Below are 18,214 nucleotides of genomic sequence, written 5' to 3'. Positions count from 1 at the left end.
ACACACACACACACACACACACACACACACACACACACACACACACACAAACACACTTTCTTTCTACTTTATAGTGTGTACACACACGCAAACACACACATACATACACACACTTACCTTTGCTCTTAATGTAACGGATAGTTTAAATTCCACGTGAAAGTGTGGAATATGTTTACTTCCACAGTGGCATGCGTGTGGCGCGCACATGGTTCTCCTTAAAGGAGACGACACCACCACCGCAGTGTTAAGTTTGTTTTTTTAAATATATATATTATTAAAATAAATGTTTAGGCCTCCTGGCCAGAGTGGACCCCTCCTCAGACATGGGGGCCTGGGTGACTGCCTATGTCACCTACTTCTGGATTCAGCTCTGCCTGTAAACATCAAGTCAGTTGTACTGCTTCCAGATCTGAATCCAAATTGCTCATCTTCAGTCTTAAACTTTGCACTTATCTGTACATTCATTTATCAGTCACTCACTTCAGCACTTTCCTGCCAGGTATACTGCCTCCAGTTGTGAATGTCTAATTTATTTTTCTGCACTGATGCTAGAATGCTTAGTAATTTGTTATTTGGGATATGCCTTTCTCTCCATACTGCTGTGAGTAACGCCTGGATCCTTTTCTTCCCAAACTCACCCAACATCTCAATAAGATCTGCTGTTATCTTATCTAAGCCTGATGCTTTCCCTGACTACATTTTCCTTAGTGCTGTTCCTACTTCTTATAGGGTGAGTTGTTATTACTCTTTCACTGTAGGCTGTGTCTGGAACAGCACAGCTTCTGTAGAGTTTTCTTCATTCAGAAGCTCCTGGAAGTACTCCTTCCATCTGCCTTTGATATCCTGGTAAGCAGGTTGTTGCTGGCATCTATTCTAAAGGCTGTTTGATGACTATATTCTTTATCTTTCTGTCTTTGCCTTGTAACCTGACATAGTATCTTTGTGTCATATGATGAGTCACTTTCCAGAAGCTGGTAGAGTGCCTCTGATTCCTTACTTTTTGTTATTGTGACTGCTCCCTTAGCCTCTTTGTTAGCCAACCAGTATTCCTTCTTAGCCTGGTCTACCTTTGATATTTTGGTGGCCATGTTGGTCCTGGCATCCATTATAAAGGGTGTCTGCTGGCTGTCTTCTTTATCTTTATATGTTCATCATGTTGATCACTGTTAGCTATATGGGATATATACTGCCAAAGTTATAATGGCTGACCAACCTCCAAAGCTTCAGGGCACCTCCCATGCACCCAAACTGTCTGGCAGCTTGAGCTGAGCTAACTAAAAGACAAATTTCATTAGCAAGCCCTTCAGAGGTTTACTGCCATTAAACAGTGCACTCCTCTTAAGGTTTTCAAGGGTTGACAGTTGTCTTTGGCTGTCCCTTTGCTAGGCAAATAAGTTCCCTTTGGGGAAAAAAACTTCCATTCAACATTTTTGTTCTTTATTAATAATTTTCTCTTCTGGAAAGTTATTTTAAAGGTAAGAGTTTGTGCTTTAATAGACTGTAAAGAGAATGTACTACAAGTTTAAATGGGATAACTAATTTTTCCTTGCCATTTTGAAAGCTGTTTAAGATAAGTGAAATAATTTTTTTCTGTGGAGACATTGTGGTTATTTTATTTTGTGATGTTGGCAAAGTGTTTTAAAGTGCTTTTTACTGTATTTAGCTATAAAAATAAAAGAAGAAGTTATGTACTCACCATAACATTCCATCTGTGTTGTCTGTTTTCATTCAGCGTCAAAGAATGGGTCTCGATCAGATGTTGGATCTGACTCGGCCATTACTACAGCTCATGGAAACCTTCAAGCTCATGAGCTCTCACCTACCCATAATGCATTGCTGCCCTGTCACCTGAGATTATATCTGTAGCTTTAGAGACTCTGACGGACCATAAGAAAAATAGATATTCATATATATATATATATATATATATATATATATATATATATTTGTATTCACACATGAAGAACTTGCATTATCATCTAGATAGGAAAACATATTAGCTAACACATGCAATACAGAGATCAGACTTCAGTATCAAGAGACATATAGTGTGTTCTCACGTATGCCCTGTCGAGGAAGGCCATAAAAAAATAAAAGGCTGGGGGCTGGTGGGACGGGAGTTGAGGCTAAATGAAAATAGACAACACAGATGGAATGTTACTGTGAGTAACTAACTTCTTTATCTGATATTGTCAATTTTTATTCATCCTCAACAAATGGGACAGAGACTCCAGCTGCCTGAACCTCAGGTGGACCCTAAGGAAAGACATGTTGGAGAACAGTCAAGCCGAATGCAGACCTGATCCTTGAGACCATATCCAATTTGTAGTGATTGATAAAGGTGTGTGGATTTGACCATGTAGCAACTGCACAGATGTCATCCACAGAAGTCCTGGATTGGAAAACAATGAATGTCACTACAGACCTGGTAGAATGAGCCTTTGCTGTTTTTTGTAGAGGAACATTCAATTTTGTATAAGCCAACGTAATGCATCCTGTTATCCATTTGGCTACTGTCACTTTTCTAACAGGCTGGCCCAATTTATAGTGTGCAAATGAGATAAAAAGCTGGTCTAACTTTCGAAAATCTTTAGTCTGATGTAAATAGAAGCATACTTGTCTATGGACATCCAATGAATGGAGTAGGAACTCACCTTTGTTACTGCAGTTTGTGAAAAATACTGGTAGGTTGATGGCTTGATTAACATTGGATTCTGACACTACCTTCGGTAGAAAGGAAGCATTGGTATATAAAGAAACTCTATCCTTATGAAAGATGAGGTAAGTGGGTTTTGAATTTCTGAAACTCTTCTGTCTGAGGTTATGGCTACTACAAAAGTTGCCTTCCAAGAAAGGAACTTCAAATTACAATTGATTGCTGGTTCAAAGGGAGGATGAGTTAGAGCCTGGAGGACTAAAAGTAAGTCCCAAGGAGAAACAGGATCTTTCAAGGGGGGTCTCAGCAGTAGTGCACCTTTTAGAAATACTTTACAAATTTTCCCTGAGGCTAAGGAAGTATCCAAAACTCTTACATGGAAATTTCAAATTGCTGCCAATTGTACCTCAATGGAAGATGCACTTGCTCCTTTGTTAAACAACTCTGCTAAAAATTGCAGAATTGCATAAGTGGTACCTGTAAAAGCTTCAATATTATTTTACTCAGTCAGGATAACAAACCTTTTCTACTTACTTTTGTACAACTTTCTAGTAGATGGTTTATGGTATGATAAGAGAGTGGAGCGGACCAGAGAAGACAGTGTTGATTGCCTGGCTATCTTTGGAATTGGAGAAACCATGCAGTTAGTTTGAGATTTATCAGATCCAGATGGGTCAACCCTGTTGGATGAGACAGAAAGTCTGGAGTTGGATCCAGAATACATGGGGGTGACATCAGATGAGGCCACAGGAAGGGGAACCACACTTGTCGAGGCCAGTAAGGAGCAATGAGGATTACTCTGGTCTTCAGTCTGGATGCTTTCTATAAAAACATGGGAATCAGGGGGGGTGGGGGATAGGTGTATAACAGACTGGGGGGCCAATCATGGAGAAGAGCATCACTCGGTGACTCCACTGGAGGGGGAATTAGGGAAAAGAAGGTGCTGCATTTGTTGTTCAAGGGGGATGCAAATAGGTCTCAGCAGGGCTGGCCCCACTGATGAAAAATCATTTCTGCTATTCAGTGGCTGAGGAACCACTCATGAGGTAACAAAATGGACCTGCTGAGTTTATCTGCTATCATGTTGGACTTCCCTGGAATGTGCATCACCACCAGAAAGTGATTGGAGGCTATTGCCCATTGCAACACTCTCAGAGCTTCTTGACATAGGGAATAAGATTTGATTCCTCCTTGTTTGTTGATATACCATGTTACTGATATGTTGTCAATTTGAATTGCAGTCATTCCCAGAGGATGGGAGCTTTGAAATGCTTGCAATGTTAACAGCACTGCTCTCATATCTAGAAAGTTATGTGCAAGTTGGCCTCCATGGAGGGCCAAGTGCCTTGGACTGTTTTTCCCAGATAATGACCCCACCCCACCCTATCTGGGAAGTGTCCATTGTTTCTAAGGCCTTGGGTTTTGGGGGTGAATGTGCGACCTTGCTGAAGGTGATCTGATTGAATCCACCATGCAAGGTAGTCCTTGCAGGTTTGTATTATCCTTATCTTTGAAGACACAGGGTGAGTAAGATAGGACCACTGTGTTAGCAGCATCCACTACAGAACTCTCATATGGTATCTCACCAGGGGTACTAGTGTAATAGCTGCAACCATTGAACACAGGGCTTGTAACACTTTCGTAACAGATATGTTTGAACTGCAAATAAGTTTTCTGGTTTGGCTTCTGATATTGTGAAGTTGAGGTAAAGGAATGGCTGCAATAACTGATGACATGTCAAAGACTGTGCCAATGAATTCTAGCCTTTGGATGGATTGTAGTTGTGACTTTTCATGATTTATGGTGATTCCCAGGAACGAACAAGTCTGTAACACCTGGTCTATCACTCATACCAGTTGATGCCTGGTTGGGTTGGTGATGAGCTAGTCGTCCACATAAAGGAACACCTATTTTCCCTGTAGTTTCAGGTGAGCTGCCATCACTGCCATGCATTGAATAAACACCCTAGGGGCTGTGGTGAGACCAAAGGGCAATGCTCTCAACTAGAAATGAATGGCTCCCACTAGGAAGTGAGGGTACCTTCTGAATGATCTGTTCATCTTTATGTGATAGTACGCATCCTGGAGGTCTATCGAGCACATCCAATCATCCTTGCCAAGAAATGTTACAATAGACTGCACAGTGACCATCTGGTACTTGGTATACATGATTGACTTGTTTAGCGTGCTGAGATCTAAAATCGGTCTCCATCCTCTGTTTTGTTTGGAACTAAAAAGAATCTTGAGTAAGCACTGGGTCCTATTTGGTCTGGTGGGACCTCCTGGATGACTCTTTTTTTCTAGAAACTGTTGTATCTGTAAAGTTGCTGCTGCCCACTGACTGGGTGGAATATCCGAGAACTTGTTCAATAATGGTGGCGGAAGGGAGAAAAGTATACAATAACCTCTGGTAATAATCCTCTGCACCCAGGTAACGTCTGTTAAATTTAGCCAGGCTGCTTGGTGCAGAGAAAAATGTCCCCCGTCTGCCTCCAGAGGATGGCAATTGGGCCTCCCTTCAGGAGCACTGATAGGGTCTATCAAAGAAAGTATCTCTGGACCCATTATTTTGTGGGCCTCCTGTGCCTCACACGCATCTTCTATTATTGCCATTTTCCCCTCTGCCTCTGAGACAGTTGGCTCCACATGTGTCAGGAAAGGGCCCCTGAGATTTTCTAAACCACATGTTATGACCCCCCCTCACTGATTCCTCAAAAAGGTTCATTGGAGGGACAAAAAACATACTCCAATGGCAGACAGCATCTTCCCATCTTTTTCTTGCCTGGAAAGCGTCTCTTTTACTGTGCGGCCATAGAGCAAATATACGTCAAATGGAGCATTGATGAATGAAGACTTAAAGGCTCTCTGAAGTTGCATCCAGGCTTATCTCCCCATGGCTAAGCCTGAACTTGCCACCTGTGCAGCACCCTTTGCTGCACTGGATAGAAGCAGCATGGACAAATTTACTACAGATTGTAAAGTAGTCAACTGAGGAACCACAGACACCTGACCCTCTTCAGTGGTGATCCTTGACAATGTGCTGGAAAGTTCCTTGAGTAAATCCCTTTGCAGCCTAATAATATGGGCCAGATAGTTCAGCAAATGGATAGTGAAAATTGCTGAAGCATAAACTTGCTTCCCCAGTCTGTCCATCGACCTGGACTCTCTGTTAGGAGGATGGACAGTTGAACTCTCCTCAGCGAGTTCTTTTTGGTGGCTGCCACCACAACCATGGCATCAACTGGTACACCCTTACCCCAATACGGCCTTTCTACTGGGGGTGTGCCATAATTTTGTCAGGTCTTTTCGGAATAGGCTCGACTGAATCCATCTCCTTCCATGCCTTCTGATAAATCAAATCTACCAATTTGTCAGGTGGATTCACCCAGGAGGAAGATGGGCCATCATCAAAAGCCTCCAAAATATACTGACTCCTCAGAAGAAGGGCTGTGGGCAGACCAACCACCCTTTTTTTCAGGAGCTAGTGGGTTGGGGACCCCTCTAATTCACTGAAATCAGTATTGGTGGTAAGAGACTCTTCAGGTGAGTCCAGGTGTCTCCTCTTACACCATCTCTTCTGAGGGACTTCTTCAGTGGGAGGGTCCGGAGAAATATCCAAAGAGCTGGGGATCCCCAACTGGGTCAACTGGAAGCCTTGGGCTGGCTGTCCCTGTGGTGTTGAGTGGTGAGGATCATGTGGCAAACTCAACTAGGTGGACAGGGGTGTATCCGAGGAGTAAGAACAGGTCTGACCTGAAGGTTTAATGAAGACCCTCTGTACCACCTCGAAAGTGGACCTCTCTGGGGAGGAGGAAAGCAATGGAGCAGAGGACATTGGTCTCTGGTTCACTGGTTCCCCACTTCCCACAGGCTGGCTGCCTGAGGAAGAAGCCAAAACTGAACTGTCCAGTGCCGAAGCTCCAAGAGGGAGATATGGCTCCAAAAATATTGGTGTCGATCCACCCCCCCCCCCCCAGATCTGATGTGGAAGTCTTGGCTTGGGGAACCATCCGGATCCAAAAACATCAGAGTGAAGGAACTCAAGGTCATTGTTGGATCTGAAGAGACCAACCTCCTGAGATCTCACCCAGATTGGCCCAGAGTGCTCGGATCTCATAACTAAAGGATCAGTCAGAGGAGGAGTGGAAACTGGACAAAGTCCCGAATCTGATGGGGTCAGGACTAGCAGTGCACCCTTCTGAATCTGCTCTGTGACTAGCACTTTCACCATCCTCACCACATCTGCTTCAGTAAGGATTCAAAAGGAACAGAAAGACACAATAGAAGTGCATGTCTCCAGGAAAGGGGAAGTAATCGGGTTGGAGCTGGGTCAATGGATGGGGAGTAAGATGTCCGAGGCAGACATATCAGATCAGAAGGCTTTGAATCGGATGTAGACTTTTTCTTTAGCTCTGTAGTAAGAGTTTTCTTTGGATCTGTGACACCCGTGCCCTGGCCCAGCAATCAAGGAGCCTCAGTCCTCACCACTAACACCAGAGAGGGCGTCTCATATAGGAGAAAGGATAAAAAATACACACAGTAAAGTGCAATTTCCCTTAAGAGCACACAGAGATCAGAGTCAGTTTGGGGCTGGTTGCTCCCTTGCTCTCCAGGTCCACAATAAGACTCCTCACTGGCACAGCTATAGGGTCCAGATCTTTTCCTAGCTGGCAAGCTAACCTCCAGTACCCTCTCTGTCCAACCAGTGCTTCATGTCCCTGCCCAAGTAGCTGACACACACACACACACACACACACACACACACACACACACACACACACACACACACACACACACACACACACACTTTGAGATAAGTATTTATACAACTTCACAGACACTCCTGAGAAAGGCTGACACAGATTCTCCAGCTGTGCCCCAATACCCAGACTATACGGTAGTAATTCCTGCCACCACCAGCTAATAACTATCAGCTACCCAAAGGCCCTTAAAGGGGTGTCCAATTATAACTGTGCAATATTATTATCCAATAGTAGTGTAACTTAAGCAATCAAGGCTTACTGGAAGGGCTTAGTACAGGATCACTTATAAGCATGCAATGTACTCTTGAGTTTAATTTATCTCTACATAAACCAGCCACAGTTGAAAAGGGTTTAAAAATACTTAATAATAAAAAATAAAAACAAAAGACAATACTACTACACCACAGTGCTATTCAAGTGTTCAGAGATCACACAGAAACGTAAAACAATACAGTAGGAAAGTTCTGATCTGAATACGGAAAAACACTTAGTCTAATCTTTATAATTCCTGGCTACCTCTAGGAGAAAACACAGTTATAACATACTACATACATAAAGAGAACATAAGGCAGTGCTGAGTTGGATGTCCAAGATCAAAATGCTTCCAGTCTCTCTCTGAGCAATAGTTTTTAAAATCACTAGCAAACATTTCAGCTGGGCCCTCCCAGATTACATCATTTTTGACACTTAGGTTTCCCAGTATACTCATTACATCATTTTGACACTTAGCCTGGGGTTCCTAGGCCAACAGGCTACATTATTTAGCAAGCTAACACTTGCTCAGGGAGCTACAACAATAAAAGACGTCTCACATGTACACTCTAGTAATCATTCCTTAAGTTAAAACAATAGAAAGAATGTGCTAGACCAGACTAAATGGCTCCAAGCTGTAGAGATCAAAGGATAGATTTGAAATAATTTTAACTTCAACAGAAAGACTTGAAATGCTTGACTTAGTTTTCCTTACAGCAAATGGCAATGTTGCTACAATCTTGAAGTTCAATATTTTACAGTATTTTCATTCATTTAAGAAACAAGCCTGTAGTTTAAGAATTATGTATCAAATTCGATTTGACTAGGCTGGCAGCCTTCACCCATCTCTACCCAATGTTCACATTTCTCCCCTCCCGGAGAACTCAAGCTAGTTTTTAAAGTGACCCTTGAGAAACGCCACTTGAGAGAGTTAGGTCTATCTGAGTGTACCTCAACCCATTCCCTGTCTTGACAGCCCATCTGCATTGGCATTGCTAATCCCACTATGGTGCTGCACTGACATATCATATGCTTGCAACCCCAGGCTCCATCTTTGCAACTTGGCATTTTGCTGGCTGGCTCTGTTTAATCATATTAGGGGGTTGTGATCTGTCATTACAGTGAATCTTCTTCCATACAAATAAGGCTGAAGTTTCTGCAGTGCCCACACTATGGCTAGACATTTCTTTTCTACAGCTGCATAGCATTTCTCCCTGGATTGGAGCCTATGACTGAGATAAGTCACTGGGTGCTCTTCCCCCCTCTGAAGAAATCTGGCTAAGTACAGCCCCCACCCCATGGTTCAAAGCATCCACTTGCACAACAAATTATTTGCTGTAATCTGGACTGGCTAACACAGGGGGTCCTCTCAAAGCTTCTTTAAGCTTCTGGAATGCCTGCTCACATGCTGGGGTCCACGCTTCCTTATTTGGCCTGTTCTTCCCTGTCAGGTCTGTGTGGAGAGCAGCTATGGTACTATAACTAGGGACAAACTTTCTGTAGTCCCCTGCTGTCTCTAAGAATGCCCTCACCTGCTTTTAGTAACAGGTGCAGGCCACGCCTGATTGGCTTCCACTTTGGCAGGTTCTGGCCTTATCTTACCACTCCCCACTCTATGTCCTAGGTAGAAGACCTCTGCCATACCGACCTGACATTTGCTCAGCTTAATGGTCAACCCTGCCCTCTGTAGTCTGCCCAGCACCTCCCTGACATGCTGAAGGTGCTCTGGCCAGGAATGGCTGAAGATAGCAATATCATCTAGGTAAGCAAGGGCAAACCCTCTTGCTCCTGCTAGGATATTATCTACCAGCCTCTGGAAAGTCACTGGGGCATTCTTCATCCCAAAGAGCATCTTTGTGAACTCATACAAGCCGACAGGAGTCACAAAGGCTGACTTCTCTCTAGCACTGGGAGTCAAGGGCACCTGCTAGTAACCCTTGGTAAGATCAATGGTTGTAAGATACTTAGCCCCACCCAGCTGCTCTAGGGCCTCATCTGTCCTAGGCATGGGGTAACATCTGACTCTGTGTGACTACTTAATTTCCTGTAGTCCAAACAGAACCTGGTGCTGCCGTCTGTCTTTGGCACCAGCACCACTGGGGACACCCAGGGACTGTTGGACTCTTGAATCACCCCTAGTTCCAACATCTCCTGTACCTCCTCCCTCAGGGTCTGTCTGACTCTCTCAGGAACCCTATAAGGGGCCTGCCTAATAGGCCTTTGGGGTCCTGTATCCACCAGGTGGGTGCACCCTGGTTTCCCAGTGAACATGTCCCAAATTCCTGCAACACTGCTCGGATTTCTGAAACCTGGGTAGGAGATAGCTGCTGGGATATTGATACCCCTTCCACTGAGGTGTCAGCCCGAGCCTCACTGAGGAAATCAGTCCCCAGATCTCCCTCAGACTCCTCCTGCAATCCACTGCAAATGCTCAAGGGCCTCCCTATCATGGTAAAGTTTCATCATGTTAACATGGTGCAATCTGTGCCCCTGCCATCTGCCTAGCACTTCCACCATGTAATTAACATCACTTAGCTTTCTTACCACCTTGTAGGGACCCTCCCAAGCTGCTTGCAGCTTGTTGTGTCTGACACGAATGAGAACCATTGCCTACTGCTCCACAGCATACTCTCTAGCTCGAGCATTCCTGTCATACCACAACTTTTTCTGTTGTTGGGCTTCTGCCAGGTTCTCCTGGGCCAAGACCATGAGTTCCCTGAGCCTTGTCCTGAGGTTTAGGACATATGCCACAACAGACTCCTTGTGAGACTCACACTCACCTTCCCACTCATCTCAAACTAAATCTAGAGGTCTCCCCACCCTTTGATCATACAGCAACTAAAAGGGTGAAAAACCTGTGGATTCCTGGTGAACCTCTTTATAAGCAAACAACAGATGGGGCAAATATTTGTCCCTCTCCCTCTTAAACAGATCTGCAAATGCCCATAGCATGGACTTGATAGTACAGTTTAACCTCTCAACAAGACCATTAGTCTGGGGATGGTAGGGGGTGGTCTTCATGTGCTTCACCCCACAGGACTTCCACAGACAAGCCAGCAGGTCTGACATGAAATTGGCACCTCTGTCAGACAGTATTTCTTTTGGGAAACCTACCCTGCTGAAAATCTCTAAAAAAGCATTTGCCACCTTCTCTCTCTCAATGGAGGACAAAGCCACTGCCTCAGGGTATCGTGTAGCATAATCCACATACCACTAGGATATACCTTTTCCCTGTGGAACTTGGGGTACTCAGAGGACCCACAATATCCATAGCTACCGTCTGAAATGGCTCCTCAATCACAGGCAATGGCATCAAAGGAACTCTCACCTTGTCTCCTGCCATGCCTACCTTTTGGCACTGCTCACAGGTCCTGCAGTACCCTGTTACATCTCTGGAAATTCCAGGTCAATAGAAGTTTTGCATAATATGCCTCTTTGTATGTTTTATGCCCATATGACCTGCAAAGGGAATATCATGAGCTATGGCTAGAAGTGCCAGACATTAGGCTCTAGGCTCTACCAACTGCTGTACTCTCTCACCTTCTAGCCCTCCCTTAGGGGTCCACTCTCTGTATAGTAACCCTTTGTCCCAGTATACAGATTCCCCCTTCCCTTGAGAATCAGATGCCTCCTTTGCTACCTGCCTCAGGCCTTGCAATGTAGGGTCTGAGAGCTGAGCCTGTCTCAACTCTTTCCTTATAACCCTTCCCAGCTCCCCTTTCACAGGAAGTCTGGCATCCTCTGACAGTGGTGGCTGACTGTCAGCCTGGGTATTACTACTCACCTCTACCTTTGCAGTTACCCTGTCCAAGGGAACATCAGTACCCACAAGCAGCTGTGGCTCACCTTCAGTCTCACTGCTACATGGTAGCTCACTCCCTGAAGTAACCACCTCATCAGTCCTGGCTGCAAGTATGCAGTCTGTCTGGGTCTCCCCCAGGCTACCAGACCCACATGCTTGTCTCCTAGCCTGACTGCGTGTAACAGCATAACCACATGGTATTGCCTCATCCAAATTCTTCCCTCTCAGGACATCTGCAGGATGGTAGTTTAGTACCCCTGTTGTCTCAAGACAACCTACTACTGGCATTTTGTCTTTCCCACTTACTGGCTCCCTCACCCTTGTTTCTCCACCTTGCCTCCATGGACACCTGTATGCCACATGGCCCCATTGGTTGCATTCAAGACATTTAACCCTAGCTCCTGGATGTGTACCTCGACTAGTGGCTTCCCCTGCTACTGGCAGATTCTGTTGGGGCAGTCTGTGCTGCCCACCATGGGTTCCTTTAGAGCCTTGAGCAGTACTGGGGGTCCCCTTCCTGTGCAGGGCTGCCCTACTTGCCAGGTATAGGTCTCCCTTCTTCCCCAACTCATCTGAAGTACCACATTGTCTATCAGCTAACCAGATCCTCATGTCCTCAGGCAAAGTGCTAAGGGCTTGTTCCCCCACAAAAAGGTCTGCCAGCCCTTAAAAAGTGGTGACCTGACATCCACTCACCCAGCTATGAAAATAAGTGCTCAGTTCAGCAACATATTCACACACACTTTCATCTGCCTTGCGTCTATGCTCACAAAATGTTTTCCTATACATTTCAGATGTTAGTTTAAAACATTCTAAAAGACATTTTTTACAGCAGTATAATCAAAACAGACAGCGTCAAGCATTTTTGACAAAAAAGTTACAGCTTTCCCACGGAGTAAGGGGGTCAGGAACCGTAACCAGAGCCTTTGGTAAACACTATACTGTTGGCATACCATCTCAAAATATGAATAAAACTATCAAAACTATCCCCCTCTTTAAATTGTGGAAGAAATTTACTGACCTGTTGTGCTTCTGGTCCAGTCCAGTCTCTTTCCCCATTACCCATGACCTCTGCAAACAGTCAGCATAGTATCTCTCATGCCTCTCTCCTTCCTTTTCTTTCAGCTCTACCTCCAAATGCCTGGCCTCCAACTCAAGTCTCTAGCTCTCCAGCTGGTTTTTTAAGTCCACTGCAGAAAGGTTGAGCTGTCCATTCTCCGATATTATTGTATCTCCCGCCAGTCTGATTGTCCTCCGTATCCCTATTATTAAGTAGTTTTACACTAATCTTATCCTCTCCCCTAAACATCAACAACCCGCCCTATCTAAATGAATCATCACTGAATCCAGAAGAGAAGAGAGAAAAGTCAATCGTTCATCGTTATGTGGCCTCTGTGTATAGCTGTGCTTGTGTGAGGATAGTTACGGACCTTAGGTTAGCGGTGGTTAAGGCAAGTAGGGTCCAGATCTCTGCCTAGCTGGCAAGCTAACTCCAGTACCCCCCTTCTGTCCAACCAGTGCTTGTATCCCCCCCATGTAGCTGACACCACACACACACACACACACACACACACACACACACACACACACACAACACACACACACACACACACACACACCCACACACACACACACACACACACTTTACACACAATCCTGGGAAACATCCTGGAAAGGCTGACACAGATTCTCCAGCTGTGGTAACTCCTGCCACCACCAGCTAATAATTATCAGCTACCCAAAGGCCCTTAAAAGGGTGTCCAATTGTTACTGTGCAATATTATTATCCAATAGTAGTGTAACTTAAGCAATCAAGGCTTATTGGAAGGGCTTAGTACAGGATCACTTATAAGCATGCAATGTACTCTATAGTTTAATTTATCTCTACATAAACCAGTCACAGTTGAAAAGGGTTTAAAAATATTTAATATTAAATACTAAAAACACAAGACAATACTACTACACCACAGTGCTATTCAAGAGTTCAGAGATCACACAGAAACTTAAAACAATACAGCAGGAAAATTCTGATTTGAATACAGAAAAACACTTAGTCTAATCTTTATAATTCTTGACTACTTCTAGGAAAAAACACAGTTCTAACATACTACTTACATAAAGATAGCATAAGGCAGTGCAGAGTAGGATGTCCAAGATCAGAATGCTTCCAGTCTCTCTCTGAGCAATAGTTTTTAAAACCACTAGCAAACATTTCAGCTAGGCCCTCCCAGATTACATAATTTTTGACACTTGGATTTCCCAGTATACACATTACATCATTTTGACACTTAGCCTGGGGTTCCTAGGCCAACAGGCTACATTATTTAGCAAGCTAACACCTACTCAGGAAGCTACAACAATAAAAGACATTTCACATGTGCACTCTAGCAATTATTCCTTAAGTTAAAACAATAGAAAGAATGTGCTAGCCCAAACCAACTGGCTCCGAGCTCTAGAGATCAAAGGATAGATTTGAAATAATTTTAACTTCAACAGAAAGACCTGAAATGCTTTACTTAGTTTTCCTTACAGCAGATGGCAATGTTGCCACAATCTTGAAGTTCAACATTTTACAGTATTTCTTTCATTTAAGAAACAAGACTGTACTTTACATTTATATTTACAAATGCCAGAATTATGTATCAAATTCTAATTGAATTGGCTGGCAGCCTTCACTCATCTCTACCCAATATTCACAGAATCCAAGACCTTCAAGGTAGCAGGTGAGGTTGGATCCAGACTTGGAACCTTTTTCTTTGGCTCTGAGAAGGATAGAACCTCGGCCGATCTGGGCCTCTTGAAATGATTCCTATGCTTTTAAGTCAAAGGCTGATCTCTCTATAATGCCTACAAGAAGGAAGAGGCAACAGACCTTTTAATATTAATTTATTATTTTTTTCTGTGAGGGCCCCAGGATTGAAAGCCCCACATATGCCATATTCCTCATTTAGATGTTCTGGGCCCAAGCAATAGAGGCACAGAGAATACCCATCAGAAAAGGGCATTTTGTACCCACACTTTGTACACTTTTTAAATCCCTTCCTTGCCATAATCACTAAACAAGGAGAAAGAGAGAAGGAAACAGATGCATACATGCAGAAAAAAATAAAGACCTACAGAAAGATAAAGGGCAGGGAGAAAAGTAGTATTTTTTTTTAAATTAAGGAACAAATGGAACAGTCAGAAACAGAGAAAAAGATAACGTTGACCTAACAACAGAAAAGAACTGAAGAGTAAAATTCCCTTATCTTGAGAAAGAAACTGAACTTGAGAGCTCTACTTGGCACCACGTCTAAAAGCAAAAGTGGCAAATGAGATCTGAGGTAGCAGGACAGCAATGCATTATGGGTAGGGGACAGCTTAACAGCTTGGAGGTTTCCAGGAGCTATAGTAACAGCTGAGTCAGATCCGACATCAGATCTGAGACCCATTCATTGAGGATGAATGAAAACTGACAACATCAGATGTGCCTTTTAAAGATATTTAGTTTTTACCAGCATTTGCTGCATGTTTTCCCTGGGAAAGTGGCACCATTTTCATCTTAACCATGGAACAATCTATTGGTCCCAGAGTTCATCCTTTTTCCAGCCACAAAAAGAATAATTTAAGCAAACTGCCTTTGACATCACAGCAGGCTACCAATTTGCATCAGCAGGAGGTGGGTGACTCTGCTGTGGCCATTAGTTTTAACTCAGACCACTCATCTTTTACCCAAATACCTCTGGTGTAGCACCTATAGCCACTATAGAGTGGGGTTACTCACATTCTCTGCGGCTGTTAGGGTCCCCTCAGTGGGCAAAGTACAGACACTTTTTTTGGTCTTGGGAGAGAGAGAGAAGGGAAGGCTTCCCTGTTTTGTTAGAATGTTGTGTCCATCCCTGGGGAAGATGCTGCTGTTGCCATTAATAACCCACTTGATCCCATTTTTTCTGTGAAAAGAAATGGAAAACTTAGCATGTATCTACTCCTTCTCAAATTTCCTTAGACAGCAGTAGTTTACAGGGACTGGCTCTGTGTTTAATTCAGGCTATAAATCCTTCTTATACAGTAGTTTATGTTGTTATGCCTCCTTTCCTGCAGAAATTCACGATTCTGAATCTAAACAGGAGAATGAAGGGACAGACATAGGGTTTTCTCTTCAAATTTCTGATTCAGACACAGACTACAGCTGAGTTTCTGACTCTGTCGGGGTGAGGGGTTTCTTTCTGTGAAACTATTTCTTAAATGTGCCAGTGTTTCAGTGGGATAACACTGAGGTTTCCCAATCCCCCAGAATAATACTGTAAGCTGCTGCATAAGGAATTTCCCGAACCTGCACATTCCTCCAGTTCAGTCAGTTTTGGAGGATATGTGTGTGTGTAAGTGTGTGTGTGTTACTACCTGCAATTTTCATGGCAGTCAGCCGGCTGCCCCTAAAAAGGCAGATAGGATGTATAAAGTTCATAAGTCTTTTAAGTTTTTACACACTCCTCCCAAACCTGATCCAGCAGCTATAGCTTTAGTTAATCCCACTGCTGCTAAACATTTAGTCAATTCCAGTCCTACTGTTTCTGATAAGGATGCAAAGATTACTGATAAGTATGAGGGGCAGAGTGTTTGCTTCTGCAACTTTGATTTTCAGATTTTTGAATTTTCAGCCTCTTGTTACAGTTTGTTCTAATTGTGAAAGTATGAAGAATGTTTTACTTGTAGCTACTTTTTGTGAGGAGAATGTGCTTTAAATAATTTAATTTCTTCCACTGTTCAAGACATACCTCTCAACTGTACAGATTTTTACAGAATGTCCAGATTTTTGCCTCATATTTTTGGTCTGTTTCTCATAAAAAAATGTGATTTTTTTTGACAAATCACTGGGTTGATCTAAGGATTAAAGTCACTAAACAATGACATGTATTTGAGTTTCAGAATTCATATCCTTCAGAAAATGTATGTTAATACAAATCCTGTTATTATAGCAACTTTGTTTAAGTTTATAAAGCAATATTTAAAATATGTCCCTATTTTGGGGCCTTATCCCCCTGTTATGTCAGGCTTTGTCCAGATGTTTTGTGCTAAGAGGTTGAGAGGTATGGTTCAAGTCACTAATTATTGTATACAGTGTGTATATTACTCTGTTGTTGATACTTCTTTCATGGGGCTATGGTCACTGACACTGTTTGGAGGAGGTTTGCATGGCTGTGCTTTGGAGGAGGTTTGCATGGCTGTGCTCTCAAAACCTCCCAGATGATGTTAAAAATGAGATTTAAAATTTTCTTGGGTTAGAGATTAAGTTTTTGGCCCCTTTGCTAGAGAGGTGATCAAAACATGTGATGAAAGCGGTGAGCTGATATAGAGAATCTCTTTAAGATTTTGGGGCTGCTTTTCCATGTTTTTCAAGGGATTCTGTAAGTCCTCATCCAGTTTTGGTAACAAACAAAATAAACAGCTCAACAAAATACTGGTAAACAGACATTTAAGAAGAAATGGCAAGGGGGTTCCAAGAAGAATTCTGGAAATTCCCAAAACTAAGGACAGTCAAATAAGTCAGAATGACTATTTATAAGACTTTGTTCCCCCATCCCACCCCTACCTTGGCAGCCCTTTTTTTTCTTTCACAAAGTCTGAATCTCTACTTTTCTCTTAGGCAACATATAGTTTCTATCAAATAGGTTCTAAAGATCATTCATCAAGGTTGCCGATGGCAGTGGGAGGAAATTCCTTCTTTCCAGAGGGGTAATTCCTCAACTTCCAGACCAGACTCCTCTGTGTCCACCTGTTCTTCATCACATGCTGTCCCAAAGAGTGACAGAACCAGTTCCCCCTTCCCAGGTGGGAAAGGGGTTTTATTCAAGGATGTTTTAATGCCAAAGAAAGAAAATACCTGGAGACCATTTCTGGATCTTTTTTCCTAAACCTGTTTGTGGTAGTGCCCACATTCAAAATGATGTCACTTCACAACCTGCTAACCCTTCTTCCTTATTCAAGTTTCCTTGTAACATTAGATTTAAAAGGTGCTTATCACATTCCTATTAATCCAGACTTGGCATTTCTTAAGTTTCTGGATGCCTAGCTCACATTATCAGTTCCCTACACTTTTGAATATCTGTTTCACCAGGAGTGTTCACAAAGTGTCTAGCTCAAGTTATAGCTTATTGCAGGCTACAGAGTATCCACATTTTTAAATATTTAGATGACTTTATCTTTGCAGAGTCTTTTTCAGTGTCAGGAATCTTCTTCTTGGGTGAGAGATCTCTTACACAAGCTTGAATTACAAGAGAACATTCAAAGTTTTTTATTAACTCCTGATAGGATTCTGTTTCTGGGATGATAGCTAGATACCACAGTTCAATGAGCTCTTCTTCCACAGGAAAAATAGATCTATATCTAGATCTGTTTCTAGGTTTTTCCATTCAGACTTCAATCACTGTGAGGGAATACATTAGGATTTTGGGTCTCGTGGATTCTATGATTCTCATGATGTCCCTGGCAAAACTCCACATCAGAAAGATAAAATGGTATCTGAAGTTTCCTACTGGTCCCAGCACTGACACCCCTTTCTCATTTCAGATCCCATTTCTGGGGTTTGTCTGAAAGGAAATCACTAGGTGGAGACAACAGAAATCCCTAAATCCAGGACTCCCCTTCTCCCTCCTTATTAAAAAGCAGTCAGTCAACACAGACACATCAGACTTTGATTGGAGAGCAATTTAAGGATGGATAAAGTGTAAGATGTGTGGGACACCAAGGACAGATGCAAGCACAT

This window comes from Protopterus annectens, chromosome 13.part0, assembly GCF_019279795.1.
Source record: "Protopterus annectens isolate FY-2018-M chromosome 13.part0, PAN1.0, whole genome shotgun sequence".
NCBI lineage: Eukaryota > Metazoa > Chordata > Ceratodontiformes > Protopteridae > Protopterus > Protopterus annectens.
The sequence above is the reverse complement of the archived record's forward strand: the minus strand, read 5'-3'. Positions refer to the sequence as shown.